We start from the raw sequence: 18,428 nt of genomic DNA on the forward strand, positions 1-18,428 counted from the left end.
AGAGGAACCCCCGCTCTGCCGACCTCGCCCTGGCAGAGGTTTCCTGCATCCGCAGAAACCGAGCAGGTGGGAGAGCCTACTCCTACATCGCAGCCAAGACCTGGAACGAGCTCCTCGTAAACATCAGATGCCCCCCTACCCTGCACACTTTCATGAGGAACTCAAGACCAGGCTCTTCGACTGATCCGGAGCTGCACCCCCTCCCTCTAGCTCCTTGAGACCCTTACGGGTGAGTAGCGCGATTTATAAACCCCTTTGATTGATTGATTGATTGGTTGACACTTTGTACAGTCCTTCAAGTTTATAACATTAGCATAACAGAGCTCTGTAAGAGTTCATATGAAGATTACCCAAAATAATACATGGTGTGAGGACAACACGTCTTCCATATTTTCACTCCCAGTTCTCATTTGAGGATAGTTAAAAATGGTGCCTAGTCCCAAATGCCAGGGTTTTTTAAAGAAACAGTTTTTGTCTCTCTGAACATCAGTCACATTGGCTCCGGAGATTACTTCCCAGATTACGGTTTATAGTGTTTTCCTTGCAGTCAACAACCAGTGATTGAATGACCTTTAGTGCCTCGTCTAATCTTGCAAGAATTGCAAAGCAATCACACTTACAGGCTGATTCATGAAGTAAAATTGCGCCCGCAATCGCTGCGAAAATGCAATTGCGGGCGCAATTTCCGTAATCGGCATTCAACATCAAAAAAGCGAATTTGCAAACATATAATAGCAAATTCGCTATTATAGTCGCAGAATCCCGGCAGGTGAGCATTAGCGAATTGGAAAATGCGAGAAACCACGGATTCTGTGAAATAAATAGCGAATTCGCTATACAATCGCAATCGGTATTCAAGAAAAATCGCAAATAGCGAAAAACCCAAAAATCGCATTTAGCGCCGCGCAAAATAAGGACAACTCAAAGCAGGTGGTAACCATAAAAGCCATGCAAAAATTACATTTAAAAAACCGTTGTCCAATCACCTACAGGTTCAGGCCTGACCAATCACACATAAGGACAATCATCAGCAGCAGCATTAGGAGTTCCACAATGCCAGGAATGTACATGGTGGTGAGGCGTTGAAGGCTACAGCGATTAGCACCGAGGAGACGCAGGATCCAGGACAGGATATTCCGCCAGCGGGTCACCTTGCTGGGCCAAACCAGAGAGCAGATATGTGCAAAATACAGGCTGAATGGGGAAATGATAATGCAGCTAATACAGGACCTTGACCCCCTGATGCAGCACCCAACAAGCCGTACCAATGCGGTGCCTACACATGTGCAGGTATTGTGTAGCCTGCACCTCCTGGCCTCTGGGAGTTTCCAGGGGATAGTAGCGGCTGCTGGGGGGATATCCCAGCCCACCATGTCACGCTGCCTCCACACTTTTGCTGACGCCATGCTCACCCGCTACAACGTCACATCAAATTCCCCGCCAGCCAACAGGAATTGGACATGACCAAGCTACAATTCTACAATGTAGCCCATTTTCCACATGTGCTCGGATGCATAGACTGTACCCACGTCGCCATCTGCCCACCAGCTGCCATGGAGTATATGTTCCGCAACAGAAAGTCCTACCACTCCCTCAACATCCAGATGGTCTGCAATGCTAAGACATACATCACTGACATTGTCGCACAGTACCCAGGGAGTAGCCATGACTCCTTTATATTCCGGCACAGCGGCCTCCACACACGACTGGTCAGGGGAGAGTTTGGGGAAGGACACCTACTTGGTAAGTACACTTCGTCGACAATGTCACATTGCTAAGATGTAACAGCGCAGCACAGGCAATCACCATCTGCTCCTCTCATTCAGGTGACAGTGGCTACGCCCTCCGTGAATACCTCCTGACCCCATACCTCAACCCTGCTACACCCCAGCAACGGCGCTACAATATTGCACACATACGGACAAGGAATTGCATAGAAAGGACATTTGGCCTGCTCAAGAGCAGGTTCCGCATACTGCACAAGACAGGTGGGGCCATGTATTACCGTCCTGCAGTGTGCTGCCGCATTGTGGCTGTCTGCGCAATACTACATAACATAGCAACCAAGCACCGGATACCTGTCGACAACTCTGGCAGTGAATCTGAAGGGGACAACCGGCCACCAGCACATGCGCGCCATGCACGCGGGGAGAACCCAGCTGAAGGCCACAGACGTCGCAACCACATCACAGTGAACAGTTTCTAGTGCACCCTTTTCTATCAGCCCACAAATCAATAATGCATGCAAAATGTAATGATGACACAACGCTAATGTGTGTAGCAAAATAAATGTATTTGTTCAAATCACAAAAAAGGTTTCAGTTCTACTATCTCCCACTAACAGTATTACAGCATACTGCAGTGTCATAGGACAGAAATATTTACAACAAGGGATGGTGAGGGACAGAGTCTCTGAATTAAGCAGAAAGCTCTCACCCAGTCAAGAGATCAGGGCTAGATCCAACACAGTTTTTTAGCTCACTGCACCATCCCAGTTTCAGAACCTGGCTGTATGCAAATTAGTCTGTTCCTGTCCTAGTGCATGATGGGAACAGGGCAAACCAAACTACAAAAGCCAATTCTTACACTGGGAAGGAAACAAGCTCCCGGGGACCGGTTTCTGGCATTACAGCCGTCTTCGGCCCGGTTTGCTTGAATCCTGATGGTGCAATGAGCAAGGGTCTCACATCTGAGAATACCCTTCCACGCTTAGGGTGGACAAAAATATTTACAACAAGGGGTGGTGAGGGACAGAGTCTCTGAATTAAGCAGAAAGCTCTCACCCAGTCAAGAGATCAGGGCTAGATCCAACACAGTTTTTTAGCTCACTGCACCATCCCAGTTTCAGAACCTGGCTGTATGCAAATTAGTCTGTTCCTGTCCCAGTGCATGATGGGAACAGGGCAAACCAAACTACAAAAGCCAATTCTTACACTGGGAAGGAAACAAGCTCCCGGGGACCGGTTTCTGGCATTACAGCCGTCTTCGGCCCGGTTTGCTTGAATCCTGATGGTGCAATGAGCAAGGTGATGCACTGGGCCAGGGACAGACTGATTTGCATATAGCCAGGTTCTGAGCTGGGATGGGGCAGTGAGATAAATAACGGTGATGGATCAAGCCCTGATCTTTGGACTGGGTAAGAGTGGTCTGCTCAATTCAGACACTCTGTTCATCACCACCCCCTTTTCTGAATCGATTTTGGCCACTATAGGTGTGGCAGGGTATACTCAGACATGAGTCCCTTTCTCACTGCTCCATCAGGATTCAAGCAAGCCGGGCCGAAGACGGCTGAAATGCCAGAAACCGGTCCCCGGTAGCTTGTTTCCTTTCTGGTGAAGAATTGGCTTGGTAGTTTAGTCTGCCCTGTTCCCATGATGCACTGGGCCAGGGACAGACTGATTTGCATATAGCCAGGTTCTGAGCTGGGATGGGGCAGTGAGATAAATAACAGTGATGGATCAAGCCCTGATCTTTGGACTGGGTAAGAGTGGTCTGCTCAATTCAGACACTCTGTTCATCACCACCCCCTTTTCTGAATCGATTTTGGCCACTATAGGTGTGGCAGGGTATACTCAGACATGAGTCCCTTTCTCACTGCTCCATCAGGATTCAAGCAAGCCGGGCCGAAGACGGCTGAAATGCCAGAAACCGGTCCCCGGTAGCTTGTTTCCTTTCTGGTGAAGAATTGGCTTGGTAGTTTAGTCTGCCCTGTTCCCATGATGCACTGGGCCAGGGACAGACTGATTTGCATATAGCCAGGTTCTGAGCTGGGATGGGGCAGTGAGATAAATAACGGTGATGGATCAAGCCCTGATCTTTGGACTGGGTAAGAGTGGTCTGCTCAATTCAGACACTCTGTTCATCACCACCCCCTTTTCTGAATCGATTTTGGCCACTATAGGTGTGGCAGGGTATACTCAGACATGAGTCCCTTTCTCACTGCTCCATCAGGATTCAAGCAAGCCGGGCCGAAGACGGCTGAAATGCCAGAAACCGGTCCCCGGTAGCTTGTTTCCTTTCTGGTGAAGAATTGGCTTGGTAGTTTAGTCTGCCCTGTTCCCATGATGCACTGGGCCAGGGACAGACTGATTTGCATATAGCCAGGTTCTGAGCTGGGATGGGGCAGTGAGATAAATAACGGTGATGGATCAAGCCCTGATCTTTGGACTGGGTAAGAGTGGTCTGCTCAATTCAGACACTCTGTTCATCACCACCCCCTTTTCTGAATCGATTTTGGCCACTATAGGTGTGGCAGGGTATACTCAGACATGAGTCCCTTTCTCACTGCTCCATCAGGATTCAAGCAAGCCGGGCCGAAGACGGCTGAAATGCCAGAAACCGGTCCCCGGTAGCTTGTTTCCTTTCTGGTGAAGAATTGGCTTGGTAGTTTAGTCTGCCCTGTTCCCATGATGCACTGGGCCAGGGACAGACTGATTTGCATATAGCCAGGTTCTGAGCTGGGATGGGGCAGTGAGATAAATAACGGTGATGGATCAAGCCCTGATCTTTGGACTGGGTAAGAGTGGTCTGCTCAATTCAGACACTCTGTTCATCACCACCCCCTTTTCTGAATCGATTTTGGCCACTATAGGTGTGGCAGGGTATACTCAGACATGAGTCCCTTTCTCACTGCTCCATCAGGATTCAAGCAAGCCGGGCCGAAGACGGCTGAAATGCCAGAAACCGGTCCCCGGTAGCTTGTTTCCTTTCTGGTGAAGAATTGGCTTGGTAGTTTAGTCTGCCCTGTTCCCATGATGCACTGGGCCAGGGACAGACTGATTTGCATATAGCCAGGTTCTGAGCTGGGATGGGGCAGTGAGATAAATAACGGTGATGGATCAAGCCCTGATCTTTGGACTGGGTAAGAGTGGTCTGCTCAATTCAGACACTCTGTTCATCACCACCCCCTTTTCTGAATCGATTTTGGCCACTATAGGTGTGGCAGGGTATACTCAGACATGAGTCCCTTTCTCACTGCTCCATCAGGATTCAAGCAAGCCGGGCCGAAGACGGCTGAAATGCCAGAAACCGGTCCCCGGTAGCTTGTTTCCTTTCTGGTGAAGAATTGGCTTGGTAGTTTAGTCTGCCCTGTTCCCATGATGCACTGGGCCAGGGACAGACTGATTTGCATATAGCCAGGTTCTGAGCTGGGATGGGGCAGTGAGATAAATAATGGTGATGGATCAAGCCCTGATCTTTGGACTGGGTAAGAGTGGTCTGCTCAATTCAGACACTCTGTTCATCACCACCCCCTTTTCTGAATCGATTTTGGCCACTATAGGTGTGGCAGGGTATACCCAGACATGAGTCCCTTTCTCACTGCTCCATCAGGATTCAAGCAAGCCGGGCCGAAGACGGCTGAAATGCCAGAAACCGGTCCCCGGTAGCTTGTTTCCTTTCTGGTGAAGAATTGGCTTGGTAGTTTAGTCTGCCCTGTTCCCATGATGCACTGGGCCAGGGACAGACTGATTTGCATATAGCCAGGTTCTGAGCTGGGATGGGGCAGTGAGATAAATAACGGTGATGGATCAAGCCCTGATCTTTGGACTGGGTAAGAGTGGTCTGCTCAATTCAGACACTCTGTTCATCACCACCCCCTTTTCTGAATCGATTTTGGCCACTATAGGTGTGGCAGGGTATACTCAGACATGAGTCCCTTTCTCACTGCTCCATCAGGATTCAAGCAAGCCGGGCCGAAGACGGCTGAAATGCCAGAAACCGGTCCCCGGTAGCTTGTTTCCTTTCTGGTGAAGAATTGGCTTGGTAGTTTAGTCTGCCCTGTTCCCATGATACACTGGGCCAGGGACAGACTGATTTGCATATAGCCAGGTTCTGAGCTGGGATGGGGCAGTGAGATAAATAACGGTGATGGATCAAGCCCTGATCTTTGGACTGGGTAAGAGTGGTCTGCTCAATTCAGACACTCTGTTCATCACCACCCCCTTTTCTGAATCGTGTCATAGGACAGGGCAGGCTTAAAGTCAGCCTGTGCCTGTTATTGTCTAATGTACTCAAGTGCGCCTCCTGCGCGTTCCGCCCAGGCGCCTCTGAGGCGCATCCTCTTCCGGGGCTTCTGGACCTGGCGTGGGCCTGGTGCTGCGGCTGAGTGGCGGGATTTGTGAGGCTGAGTGGCTGCTGATGCTGGATGCCCCCTCACTAACATCATCACCCCCCACAGTGGCTGGTATTGCTGGAGGGTGTAGTGCCGTAACCGCCGTGGTCAGGTGCTCCAGGACCCTGGTCATGTCCTCACAGCACTGGACAAGTTGGTGCTGCTGTGCTAATGAGCGGTGCAACAACTGAGAAGTTGCATTGGCAGCAACATAATTTGACCTGCTGTAGGAGGCCAGCCGGCTCATGAGTTGATGGTGGCGGCGGCGTGCTGCACTGCGCTGTGTGGTCATCGCAGCAGTGTTGGCCTCCATGGCTGCAGTCATGCGGGCCATTCCCTCACCCACACCTGCCATGGCTGCAGTCATGTTGTCCATGCGCTCCCCCAATCCTGCCATGGCCGCCGTCATGCGGTCCATGCGGTCAGCGACTCCGGCCACATTGCGCCCTATCTTGTGTAGCTGGAGCTGAATGGCACCTTGCTGTCGTGCTTGGCGCTGATGTATTCTCAACATGCGTCTTTCGACACTCAAACGCGCCAGCCCATGTCCATTGCCCCTCCTGCTTGCTGGAGTGGTGTGCTGGCGAGACCTGCCACGCCTGCCCTGCTGGCCTGACACTGTGGCTGGCCGCTGTGTCGCAACTGCCGCGGGCCCAGATGTTGTAGCGACTGCTGCTGGTGGTGTGACAGCTGGCGTTGCTGGTGCGCCAGATGCAGGGGGCTCAATAGTAGCTGGCCTGGCTGCAGCTCTAGGTGGTGCGGCTGTTGCAGGGGGCACAATAGTAGCTGGCCTGGCTGCGGCTCTAGGTGGTGCGGCTGTTGCAGGGGGCACAATAGTAGCTGGCCTGGCTGCGGCTGTAGGTGCTGCACCAGTCGCAGGGGGAACACTGCTGGTGGACCTGGCTGCTGGTGTTGTAGCAGCGGCAGGGGCTGGTGCCTGGGTTGGTGGTGGCACCTCCTCCTCCTGGACCTCCTCATCAATTTGCAGCCTTTCACTGTCGCTGCTTTCGCCGCCACCTGTGAGGGTAAGTGGAGGATCATTGGTTGCATGTATCTGGCAGACGTGCAGTTTCTACATGCATGCTGGGTGATATTCCCTGAATGGCTGTGGCTTTGCGTACTTTGGAACCTGTCTGGCTGCATTGTGGTACTACTACATTGTGGCCACACTACATCTCCCACAATGCTTCAGGGCATTCCCTGATGTGCAACTATGGCATGCCTATGGGACATTAGGGGAGCCTATTTGGTCATAGGGGGCAGGGTCGCAGTCGCATGCCACTTACCTTGGGTGTCTTGGGTGGTGCAGGATGAGTCGAGACGTGTGAAGCCTATGCAGGCCTCCCTCTCAAGGGTGTTCTCCACCTGGTCCTCCATGGGTGTGTTGGGAGGGACTGTAGGTCCGCCACCTCCAGTGCCCGACGACTCTCCAAGGCGCTCCGCCACCTTCTCTTTGGCACGACCTTGGAGGTCGTACCTTCGTTTCTTCAGCTCCTCAAGGGACCTATCGGCCACTCCCACGGAGTTGACAGTGGAGGCAATCCCCTGCCAGATCCTCCGTTTTTCTTGCTCCGGGACCCTCCTGGAGTCTTTTCCAAAGAGTTTGTCGTGGTTGGCCCACACCCCCTCAATCAAATGTTCGAGCTCCTGCTCGGAAAATGTGAGCTTCCTTTTGCGCCCAGAGGAGTTGCTGGGGCCAGGAACAGGTTCCTCTGACATGTCAGCAATATAGTAGATGTGTTGAAATCACCAGAATTGCAGCAGCTCTCCCACTAGCTCCCTCCAGGTCTGCCTCACTGTGGTGAATGGGGGTGGGAACTGGCTGCTTCCTGGTTGTGATGTCATCACTGGGCTCAAAATGCGACTTCCCGTTTTCCCGATCTCGCGAGTTTGCGATCTCGCAAATAGCGATATCGCAAATAGCGATATCGCTATTTGCGAGTTCGCAATCCCTGCGCGGGTAGCTGAAAATAGCGATTTTTCTGCGATTATCGGTAATCGCAAACGGATTTTGCGCCTGCGTGCGAATCGCATTTTTTTCTTGCTAATCTTCATTAATTCAGATTTGCGATTTCTCAATAGCGATTCGCATTTTTTCGCTATTAAGGAATCGCAAATCCCGTTTTTCATGAATCAGGCGGATAATGCCCAAACAGTTTATTGGTGATAGAATCCTCCACTCCTTCTACTCCATCTATCCACCCATCAGTGGTTGCAATACGGGTAGCCACTTCCAGGAGAATTTATAGTTTGGAAGACTGCTGGTTGGGTGCCCCGCAATTGCATCCAACGCACTTGGAATGGATTTCATTAATATTACTACTGACCGGCAAGGTGGCATTCCATACTGTGCCTTATATTCATTCATCTTCAACACTTTTATAGCAGAGTTTGTTTAAATGGTTCTTACAATATTTTCAAATCTCGAACAGAGTATTCGCTCTAAATTCAAGGTCTTTTAGCTACCCTTTATATAGTAATCTGCTACTTTGTCAGAATACTTCTTAGTCTTTGCCATCATTGAACAGGCTGCATGCTGGAAGCGGAGTTTCCTTATAAGAGGAGTCTGACTCTTCCATCAAATTTGCTTCCAATTGTTGGTCACTTGCTACGTCCAGGTTTGGGTCTTTTCATGATGACTTTTATGGCGCCTTGTGGGCGTTTGACCTTGTTGTCCTCATCCTAACGCCTCCTACGAAGCACCCACTGCAAATGTACTGCACCATACAGGTGGATGTCTGCATGCGAGTCAGTTCCCTTCACAGTTGTCAGCCTTTACCAGCTTGGAAGTGTAGCTGGAGTCAAGCCTCACTTTCTCTCCCCTAGTTTCCTAGCTTCCCTGCTCTAATTCAGTCAGTGCACTCCTATTTGGTGCACCGAGCTGAAGTTCACCGTTCACAGTAGGTGACTGATTATCTTAATGCTATCTGGCTGTTGTCAAATTATCTGAAGGCTTGAGCACTTGAAGGAGAGTGATTTATCACATATTACAACAATTCTAAAGAATCAAAGCTGTCGGCAGGAAGTTGAGATTGATGAAAAGTGACATACATGTAATAACGACCAAACAAAAGACCATTAGCATGACTACTTAGGTCACAAACCACAGTGAACACTGCTTCTACCCCCTGCCACAGTCTCAACCTTAAGCACCCTATATAATACTAAGGGATCATTGAATTCCAAACGGGAGTGAAAGTAAGCGACAGCAAGCAGCACATCGAGCTCTGGACCATGGAGGGAGACACATAGAGACAGGAAGAGAAAAATGCCAGTCCTGCAACACCTCATGACACCCCACAGATACCTGCACAGATGCAGAGGTCTGCAATAACAGTAGGGGGTAGGACGGGGAGTGGGAAAGTAGGGTATCCCTTCCCTGCTCCTCTGCATGAGCACACACAAGGGGTCTGGTACAAGCACGTTAGCTGCTTCTGCAATCAGTGATCTTAACTCACTAATATACAGCCAAATATATAACACAAAGACAGATTGCACCCACACCAATTTTTAGCACATGCCTCAACATATATTCAAACCATGCATAACGCTTACATAATTAAGTTGCATTTCCTTATAAGTGCAGAAGAGGGTTTTCTGGGGAGTTTGGCTTCTTTCAAAAGAACCAGGCTTTAGAAATGCCCTAATTACGTGCTTCTATTTCTCATTACACTGAGTGCTGCTTTTTGATTTTATAGACGTTACAATATATGTTTGGATCAGGACTGGAGAATAGGTGTTCAAGCTAGCCTTTTTAATTTAACAAAGATGTTTAGCTACTTTCCTTTGCTATGACGAGATACTCTCCTGACATTTCAAGCATGTCATATCTACAATATTTAAGCAGCAAAAAAATAGTTAAGGCCAGATCATGCAAGAAGAAGAGAGGGAACCTTAGGGCTGTGATCAAGTAGCATAGATCTAAGTTAGAGAAAGCTACATGTAAGTGATCAGAGCATGTCTGCTTGTTCCTCATTGTCAGAAATGTGCTTAATAATTGTGGTGGAGGTTTGCCCTTACCAATTTACTTAATACAATCTGGTTAGGTCAAAAAACAGTTTTTAAGGCACGGATGCTCAAACTCAGATAATCCAAAGAGAAACAAACGGTAAGCGAATATAACATTTTTAAAGTCAAGAAAGCAATACACGAACATTTCCAAAGCAAGGTAGAAAAGTAAAATAAAGCCCCAGTGAGCAAAAAGGCACATAGTTAACTACATTGGACACGTGGAATCAGAGATATGCATTTTAAAGATCCAGCTATACTGTTTTCAAAAAGGCCTCAGATTGGGACAAACCTGGTAATCTTGCCTACTTACGGTAAAACCTCCCTAAACTAGCATTACCAACTTGTCCCTGGCTTCGAGAGGTAGAACAAATATATAAGTCCCACTAGCTGCTGGGAAACTTCCTTCTGGTCAATCCTGCAGTCCCTATTTCCTCAGGGCATGCTTCTAGACAAAAGATCCCTCTCCAGCCAGGCCCCCTGCAGAATACAGTTCTCTGTGGTGAGATTGACCCTCGTGGTGTCAGACGTCCTTCTGCTTTTTGAGTCGCTGGAGCACACTAACAGAAAGCCAAACACCTGATCTTTGTAGAGCAGTTCCAATCCCAGCAGAAGTCTGGAATCCGCCTTTTCTAGAAGAAGTCAAAAGCCATCTTTTTTCCAGCAGCACCTTCTTGTTCAGGTGTAGTCTTTTCAGGTCAAGGAATGCTCTGAGGAGGTTATGATGAGGTAAAAGCCATATCCTTTGCACTAGCCAGAGATTGGAGAGTTTTTACTATCCTATGCTGTAAGATTACCCAGTAGCCCCTGTTTCAAATTGGTGGAAGCCTTCTACTACCAAGTCTGCTCTGTTGTGACTCCCCTATTTTGATGGGCCCTAATCCCCCCTGATTTGGCCCAAACTGTTTTTTTCCTCTCACGGTTGGTGGGCCGAGCTGTTTAGGAGGCTCGAGGAGATATCTGTTGTGCCAAAGCTATGCTTTGTTCTGCCAGGAGTGTCTATCCACTTCTTGATAACTAACCCCGTCTACGTAGCATGAAGTGAACACAACCATGTTCCTCCTGAAACAAAAGAAAAACTATTGTCACCTGAGCCAGGATCGCTAACTCTTCCATCCAGCAATGTGTAATCCAGGTCTGGAGGTGTAATTGAACTGGTTTTAAGCCAGACTCAGACAGAATTGGTTTTCAGTCAGATTCAGGCAAACTAAAATATATTTTTATGAATTACATGTTTGCCCTATAAGAAATTTGACATTAAATCAGGTTTTGAAATGTAAGTGAAAAAAACCTTTGAATTATTTTGATAGCATTCCCAGGCAGAGATATAGAGTAAATATTTTAACCACTCACATGCCTGTTCATAGAAACGTCTACTACATCCTACACAACGTTTTATTTGACTAAGAGCACAGTAAACACTACATTCATTGTGGCCTCAGAATCCAAACCTTTAGACGTATATGGCACACATTAGGTGCAACAATTTGCCTTTCTAAATGGAAAGGCAATTTTTTCTGGCATCTGCAATTGCAGGGTATTTAAACTGCAGCTTGTCATCTAGGTCATTTTGTGTCAGATATGGGGTGCATAATGTCACATTTCTGTCCACATATGATTTTTGCTTTCAATACCTTAGGTGCTTTTTAGGCAGCATTAACAAAAGACTTAGGGCCAGATGTAGGTAGGCTTTTACCGGGTGGTAACGGCCGAATTCGGCCGTTACCACCCGGTAAAAGCAATTTGACATGTAGGTCCCTGTAATTTACAGACTCGGTAAATTTACCGATAGGTAAATTTACCGAGTATGTAAAATACCGAGTCGGTAACATTATGGATACCGGTAAATTGGTATGTAGGTGGGACTCTTCTGAGTCCCACAAGCAGTACAAAATCGGTATTTTACCATCAAATAATACTTGATGGTAAAATACCGTTTCAGGTGTGCATGCACATGTGTGCATGCACACCTATGCCATATGACAGGCAGACCTGCCCTTAGGGCAGGTATGCCTACCACATGGCACCCGAGCCTCTTTTGGGGGTGCCAGAGGGTGTCAAAGTGACACCCCCTGCACCCTTGTGGCTATCGGTATTTACCGATGTGGTAAATACCGACCGGTAAATGCCCGTTCATTCCTATGGGCTTCAAAGCCCATAGGAATGCATGGGCATCAACTGGTCGGTATTTACCGCATCGGAAAATACCGACTGGTTCCGAATCGGTAATTGCACATCTGCAATTACCTACATCTCGGTATTTTTATTTTCCGACCTCTGAAATACCGAGTCGGTATGACTCGGTATTTAAGAGGTCGGAAAATAAAAATTACCTACATCTGGCCCTTGAAGAGAAGTTAAATGTGCCAAATAGGCAATTCCAATACACAGCACTGAGTGTTAGGGGAAAAAGGCCCTTTACTGCTGTTTTGTAGTGGTAAAGTTCAACAAGTTCTAAAGCTAGGTAAGCAATACAAAAATTATGTAACTCCTCACATTCTTCATCACCGTCATTGCATTTTTTTCTAGAATTTTTTTTTTGTTGTAGGACTGAGCGGTCACTGTTAATACAGTATCAATATCATATAGAACATCTTTACATATAGAACAAATTCAAATTTTCTTGTATTGGTATACTCTCATACACTTGCTCATCAGTGTTTATTCCATTGTTGTTCTCGCATCTCCATCTCCACAGGGGAGAGGTGCATATCTCCCCTCAGTAAAGGTTTCATTTGCCCTATTTTCTGTCCCACTTCTTGGGGTATCCTCTGGATTTAAACACTTCCTTCTCAGCAATCATGCATTTGCCCAGCTCTTTAGCCCATCCCCCACAGTCGGCACCTCAGCTGCACCCCAATGAATAGCAATTGCACATTTCACCAATGTATAAACCAGGGTGACCCATTGCTGTTCCACTACAGTGAGTTCTGTTGCCTCCCAGATGTTCAGAAGCCCTAATCCCGATGTCAGCTGGATATCCTTCCCAATGGCCTGATGCATAAATCGTGTGGCTCAATCCCAAAGAACCTTAATGTGTGAGCAATCCCACATGGTGTGGTACAGGGTGGCCTCCTCGAGGCACTGTCTCAGGCAAAGTGTATCATCCCTGCGCCCAATCTTCATAAGTGTGGCCCCTGTGAAATATGATCTGTGCAGTACCTTCAATTGTACAAGTCAGAACTTAAGATGAATGGCTGCCTCTCTCGGAGACATATTGCAGCTTGCCAATCCTCGTCCTCTAATGGGCCTATGTCAGCCTGTCATTTTTCGTGAAGGCTCCCAAATGGGTCTGGCAGGTTGTTGCACAACGTACGATAGGCCAGTGATATTGCTATTTTTGGCAGGGGTTTAGAGAGTAACCTATCCTCCAGGGAGTGAGGACTATGGCACCTCCCCAGTCTCAGAGAGTGCAGAAGTAAGAGTGTGACGGAATAGCAGGTAGCGGAACCCCCCCCCCCCCATGGCCAGGTCATAGTCTTTTTTCCAGTTGTGCAAATGGCACTATTTTCCCAAAGGTGACCGATAGTAGAAATACCAATAGTGTCCTATCTGTCAAACCCGGGTTGATGACATAGTTTCCCAAGTTTTGGGTCAACAACAGCGGGGTTGCCTGAGTCAGGACATCCAGCCAGCCAAGTTCCTGTTCGCCTGCATCCAGATAGCTATAGTTTGGGCCATAGGGCTGAAGAATTGGCCCCTCTTGGCCTTGGAATAGAGGCCCCCTAGATATCCCTCTCTCCCCATCTGGTATTTATCCAAACGATAAGCTGGGTCTATCGGGGGCCAATATATCCAGTGATTCACCAATAGCTGTGAACCCCAGTAGTAGAGGCGTACATCTTGGAGAGCGATGCCCCCATTGTAACAACTCCTAGTCAATTTATGCAAGGCTATGCGGGGCGCCCTCCCATCCCACAGCAGGCATCTCACTTCCCTCTCAACGTTCCTGAAATAGGTATTTCAATCGGATAGTTCTGGAGTATATATAAAAAACAATGAAGCGCAATCATTTCAAAAAGGGGAGCTCAACCCAATAGGGAGAGGGGCAGGGTTCTCCAGTGTTTAACATTGTTCCTCAGCTTGATCAGGGGGGCAGCTAGATTTTTAGTGTGAAAAATATTAGGAACTGCAGTGACGTAGATTCCCAAATAGCGGAACCCGTCCTCTGCAAACTCCACCTCACACCAAGAGGAGTTTCGGAACCGGCCCATGTAAAGAGAAAAGCATGGATTTAGACCAATTGATTGAGTACCCCGAGTTTCTTTCAAAATTTGTGAAGATATTTAAAATTCTGTCAAGTGATTTTGTGGGGGCTGCTAAGTAGAGCAGGATATCATCTGCGTAGAGTGATATCCTGTCTTCTTGTCCCTTGGCCCATTTCAATCCCCATAATAAACATCCCATCTGACCCATGCCGTCAGCGGCTCTAGTATCAGGGATAAAATTATCTTTAATTTGTACTCTGTGGTCGGTATATAATAGCCTAATCCAGCCCATGAACTTTGGTCCGAACCCCAAGCATTGTAACACCTCAAAGAGGTACGGCCACTCGATCGAATCGAATGCCATTTTGGCGTTCGGGGATAAGATTAAGGCGTCTTCCTCTATGATGTGCCTGCGGCCAATCACATTATGGAGAACTACGGAGGTTAAGGGTCATGCTGCAGCCTGGCATTTAGCCGGATTGGTCCGCGATTTCGAGCGAGGTGAGGAGTGCCGCCAATCGGGAAGCTAGTAATTTCACAAGGATTTTGGCCTCAGCATTAATCAGTGAAATCATCCAATAGGACCCGTATTTGTTTCCGGGTTTCCCCGGTTTACTGATGACTACGATTAATGCAAGTCTCTGATCCTCCGGCAAAGATCCCCTCTCATATCTCTCTTTGTACATGTCCCTCAGGTAGGGTACTATTATAGAGCTGGTGGATTTCAGGAGTTCAGTAGGGATCCCGTTAGGGCCCATTGCCTTCCCGGACTGTATATTTCCTATCGCTATGTAATATAGCACTTCAGCATATCTCTTTTGCGGGGAACATGGTAGGCAGAGGCAAGTTGTGGTAAATGAATGATGCAAAGTCCACTGTGTAAGTAAGATCCTTTATTGTAAGTCTCTTCCAAGTCTGGTAGATAAGTCAAGTTAGGAAGTACAGGTAAAGAAGACCCCACCAGGAGCCAGCTGTTAGCAGCTCAGCCTGAGTTGACCAACTGCCACAGTAACCTAGCGAGAGGCACTGTGAGCCAGAGAGACACCCAGGCATTCTATGATGTCATAGACATCATGGTACAGTCTATCCAGTGAAGAACAGTAGAGAGGACATTTACTACACATCCTCTTCCCTTATGGAACAAAACAGAATAGAGAAACGATAGGCAAAATACCTCAAATGCAACATCAGCAGGAAAGTACAAAATTGAGAGGAATCAGATGTAATAATGTACAACATGAGATAAAGTTAGCATGAGGTATCGTTAGCAGAGAAATGAACAAACAAAACTAAATGTTGTTACTATATGCCTCATCCCCTTCCCTTACCTAACAGCATGGTTTCGAAAAAACAAGACCAACAGCTAAGTTAGCTGGTGACACTCATAACCTCCCCACACATGGGTACACCACAGGGTAAACACCCTAGAAACTAAGATGAGTGTGGACTGAGATGCTTGGGAGAGACACAATAGGGGTACAAATCACTCAAGATAACCCTAAGAGAGGAAAAAAAACAAATTACCCCTGATAAAGACATGCTGACACTAAACGTATGATAAATTCACAGCCCAAAATCATACCAACATGAAACCCTGGCCACGAGTTGCAAGAAGGTAGACTTCGACAAGAACATAGTGCACAAACAATCTCCACCAAAAGCAGGAGACAGCGCAGAGTATGGGGAATGGACTACCCACAAACCCTCAACCTCCCCATAAACCTCCCCATAAAAGGGTACACCGCAGAAAAATAACCCTGGGAGCGAAAATGGGCATGGACTACCCGCAAACACCCAACCTCCCCTGAAAAGGGTACACCGCAGGACAGTAATCCTGGGAACCAAAAATGGGGCATGGACTACCCAACAACACACAACTGGTACACCACAGGGTAAGGACAATAACCCTAGGAAGAAAAATGGTCATGGACTACCCGACAACACACAACTATGGGGCATGGACTACCCACAAACACTCAACCTCCCCTGAAAAGGGTACACCACAGGGTAAGGACAATGACCCTGCGAAGAAAGATGGGGCATTGACTACCCAACAACACACAACTATGGGGCATGAACTACCCACAAATACCCAACCTCCCCTGAAAAGGGTACACCACAGGGTAAGGACAATGACCCTGGGAAGAAAGATGGGGCATTGACTACCCAACAACACACAACTATGGGGCAGGGACTACCCGCAAACACCACTGCCTAATGAAAGTAACGGGACTGGGGCATTGGCAGCCCACAAAACAACCTCCCCACCAGGTATTGACGGGAATCTTCAGCAGTAGTGGTGACCGAGGGAGAATAAATGTGTTCAAAATAATCAGCAAGAGCATCTGCAATCTCGGTCCGATATGGTCTGTGTATCACTAATAGTTAACCTGGGGGGACCCATCGGTCAGCCACCTCCCTCTGCTCCAGCCAGGCAAGCAGCTTCCCAGCCGTATCCCCGAGCTCATACAGTCTTTGCTGGGTTGCCATCAGCTTGGCCCCGGCCTAATCCCAAGCTATAACTTTATATTCCAGCTGCTTGACCTGTAATTTATGCTGAGTATCCTCATTTGGAGATTGTATATGGTCCGCCTCGAGTGTCTGGAGATCAGCTTCCACTTGTTCTATCTGAGAAAACATTAATAATTGTTTTCCACTATAAAACGACAACATTATGAAATCTGAAGGAGAGAACAGAGGCAACACCCTAGCAAAGCAATTAGAATAATCATTATTTTCCTAAAAAATGATTACACCACATGCATGAGCGCAGATAATCATCAAACAAATGCATAACATTAGTCTCTCAATGGCAACATCATTTTTCAATCTCAGGAAGTCAGCCTCCTCATCAAAGCATCTAGAGCACACAGCCCAAACAATCAGGGCAAAAGCATGTAGCAAGAGAGGCTTGTAATAAAATTGTTTTTATAAACGTAAAATGTCTTTATCAAGATTTTAGAGAGATGCTTTTTGTTTGCACACACAAAACAAACCAGTGGGCAAACCCAGTAGTCATAGGAACTAGAGTAAATGTGGATGTAAAAATAAAGAAAGGTCCTTTGGATTCTTTTGGTTGCTATACTATGTTGGGGAGCTTCAATGCATCCTAATATGAACACCACATATCAATAAATGAACATTATGTGTCAATGGTTACATAAACATGTATTATGGACACAGAGAATGAACCACAAATCAAGTTTGTTAATAAGATGCTCCTAGAGAAGGTGCAGGTGAAATAGTGAAAAAGTGATAAGTGCTTGAATATAAGTGTGAGCATAAGCTCGAGGCCTTTGGGACATTATCACACGTCCTGGTGATAGAATACTTTTCCACCAATTTAGAGTGGGAACACTCCCCCTAAAATCGTTTACTAAAAAGTGGCGGGATGACCAGGATTTAAAATGTAACGCTTGTTTCACTGAGGACGAGACTCTATCGCATGTCCTGTTTGTGTGCCCTGCATACAAGAGCCCTCGGCTGAAATGACTCAAGCCGGTTTGTACAAAGTTTGGAACTAGATCTTGTCAAACGGCCCTGCGTATTTTAAAAACTGAAACTTCTGAAGTCATAGTTGTTGCTATGGCTAAGTTTCTGAGATGGACTTGGGTCTTTAGAATGAAAAATCTGAAAGGCATTATGTAATCATCTGCTTATGCATTGGTGTACTTAAGATTCCCCCATGCCATTCAGTCCAATATTGAAGACTGTAACTAAGCCCTGTGTAATTATGCATTAATAGCTTTTGACCCTGAATTCTACCTTTTAAACCTAATCATTGTTTTAACAGCCTTGGGATTTTATATAACATGCTTTTTTAACAAAACATTCTTGTATAAAATTGTATGCCTTTTTATATCATATTGTATTCGTCTTAATGTGTCTTTTATGATTGATTTTGATCAAATAAAGACGGAATTGAATTGATAAGTGCACCAAAAATATATTCAAAGTATAATGGTAACATAGACAAATGTATCAATTGCCCAGACGTATACAGGTTCAGGGGTCTAATATCCCCAAAATTGAGTGACCAACTAACATGTTTTGAACGTCTCAACCCACTTTGTGACTTTGAACGGGTCTTCCTCAGGACA

This window comes from Lissotriton vulgaris, chromosome 5 (assembly GCF_964263255.1).
Source record: "Lissotriton vulgaris chromosome 5, aLisVul1.2, whole genome shotgun sequence".
NCBI lineage: Eukaryota > Metazoa > Chordata > Amphibia > Caudata > Salamandridae > Lissotriton > Lissotriton vulgaris.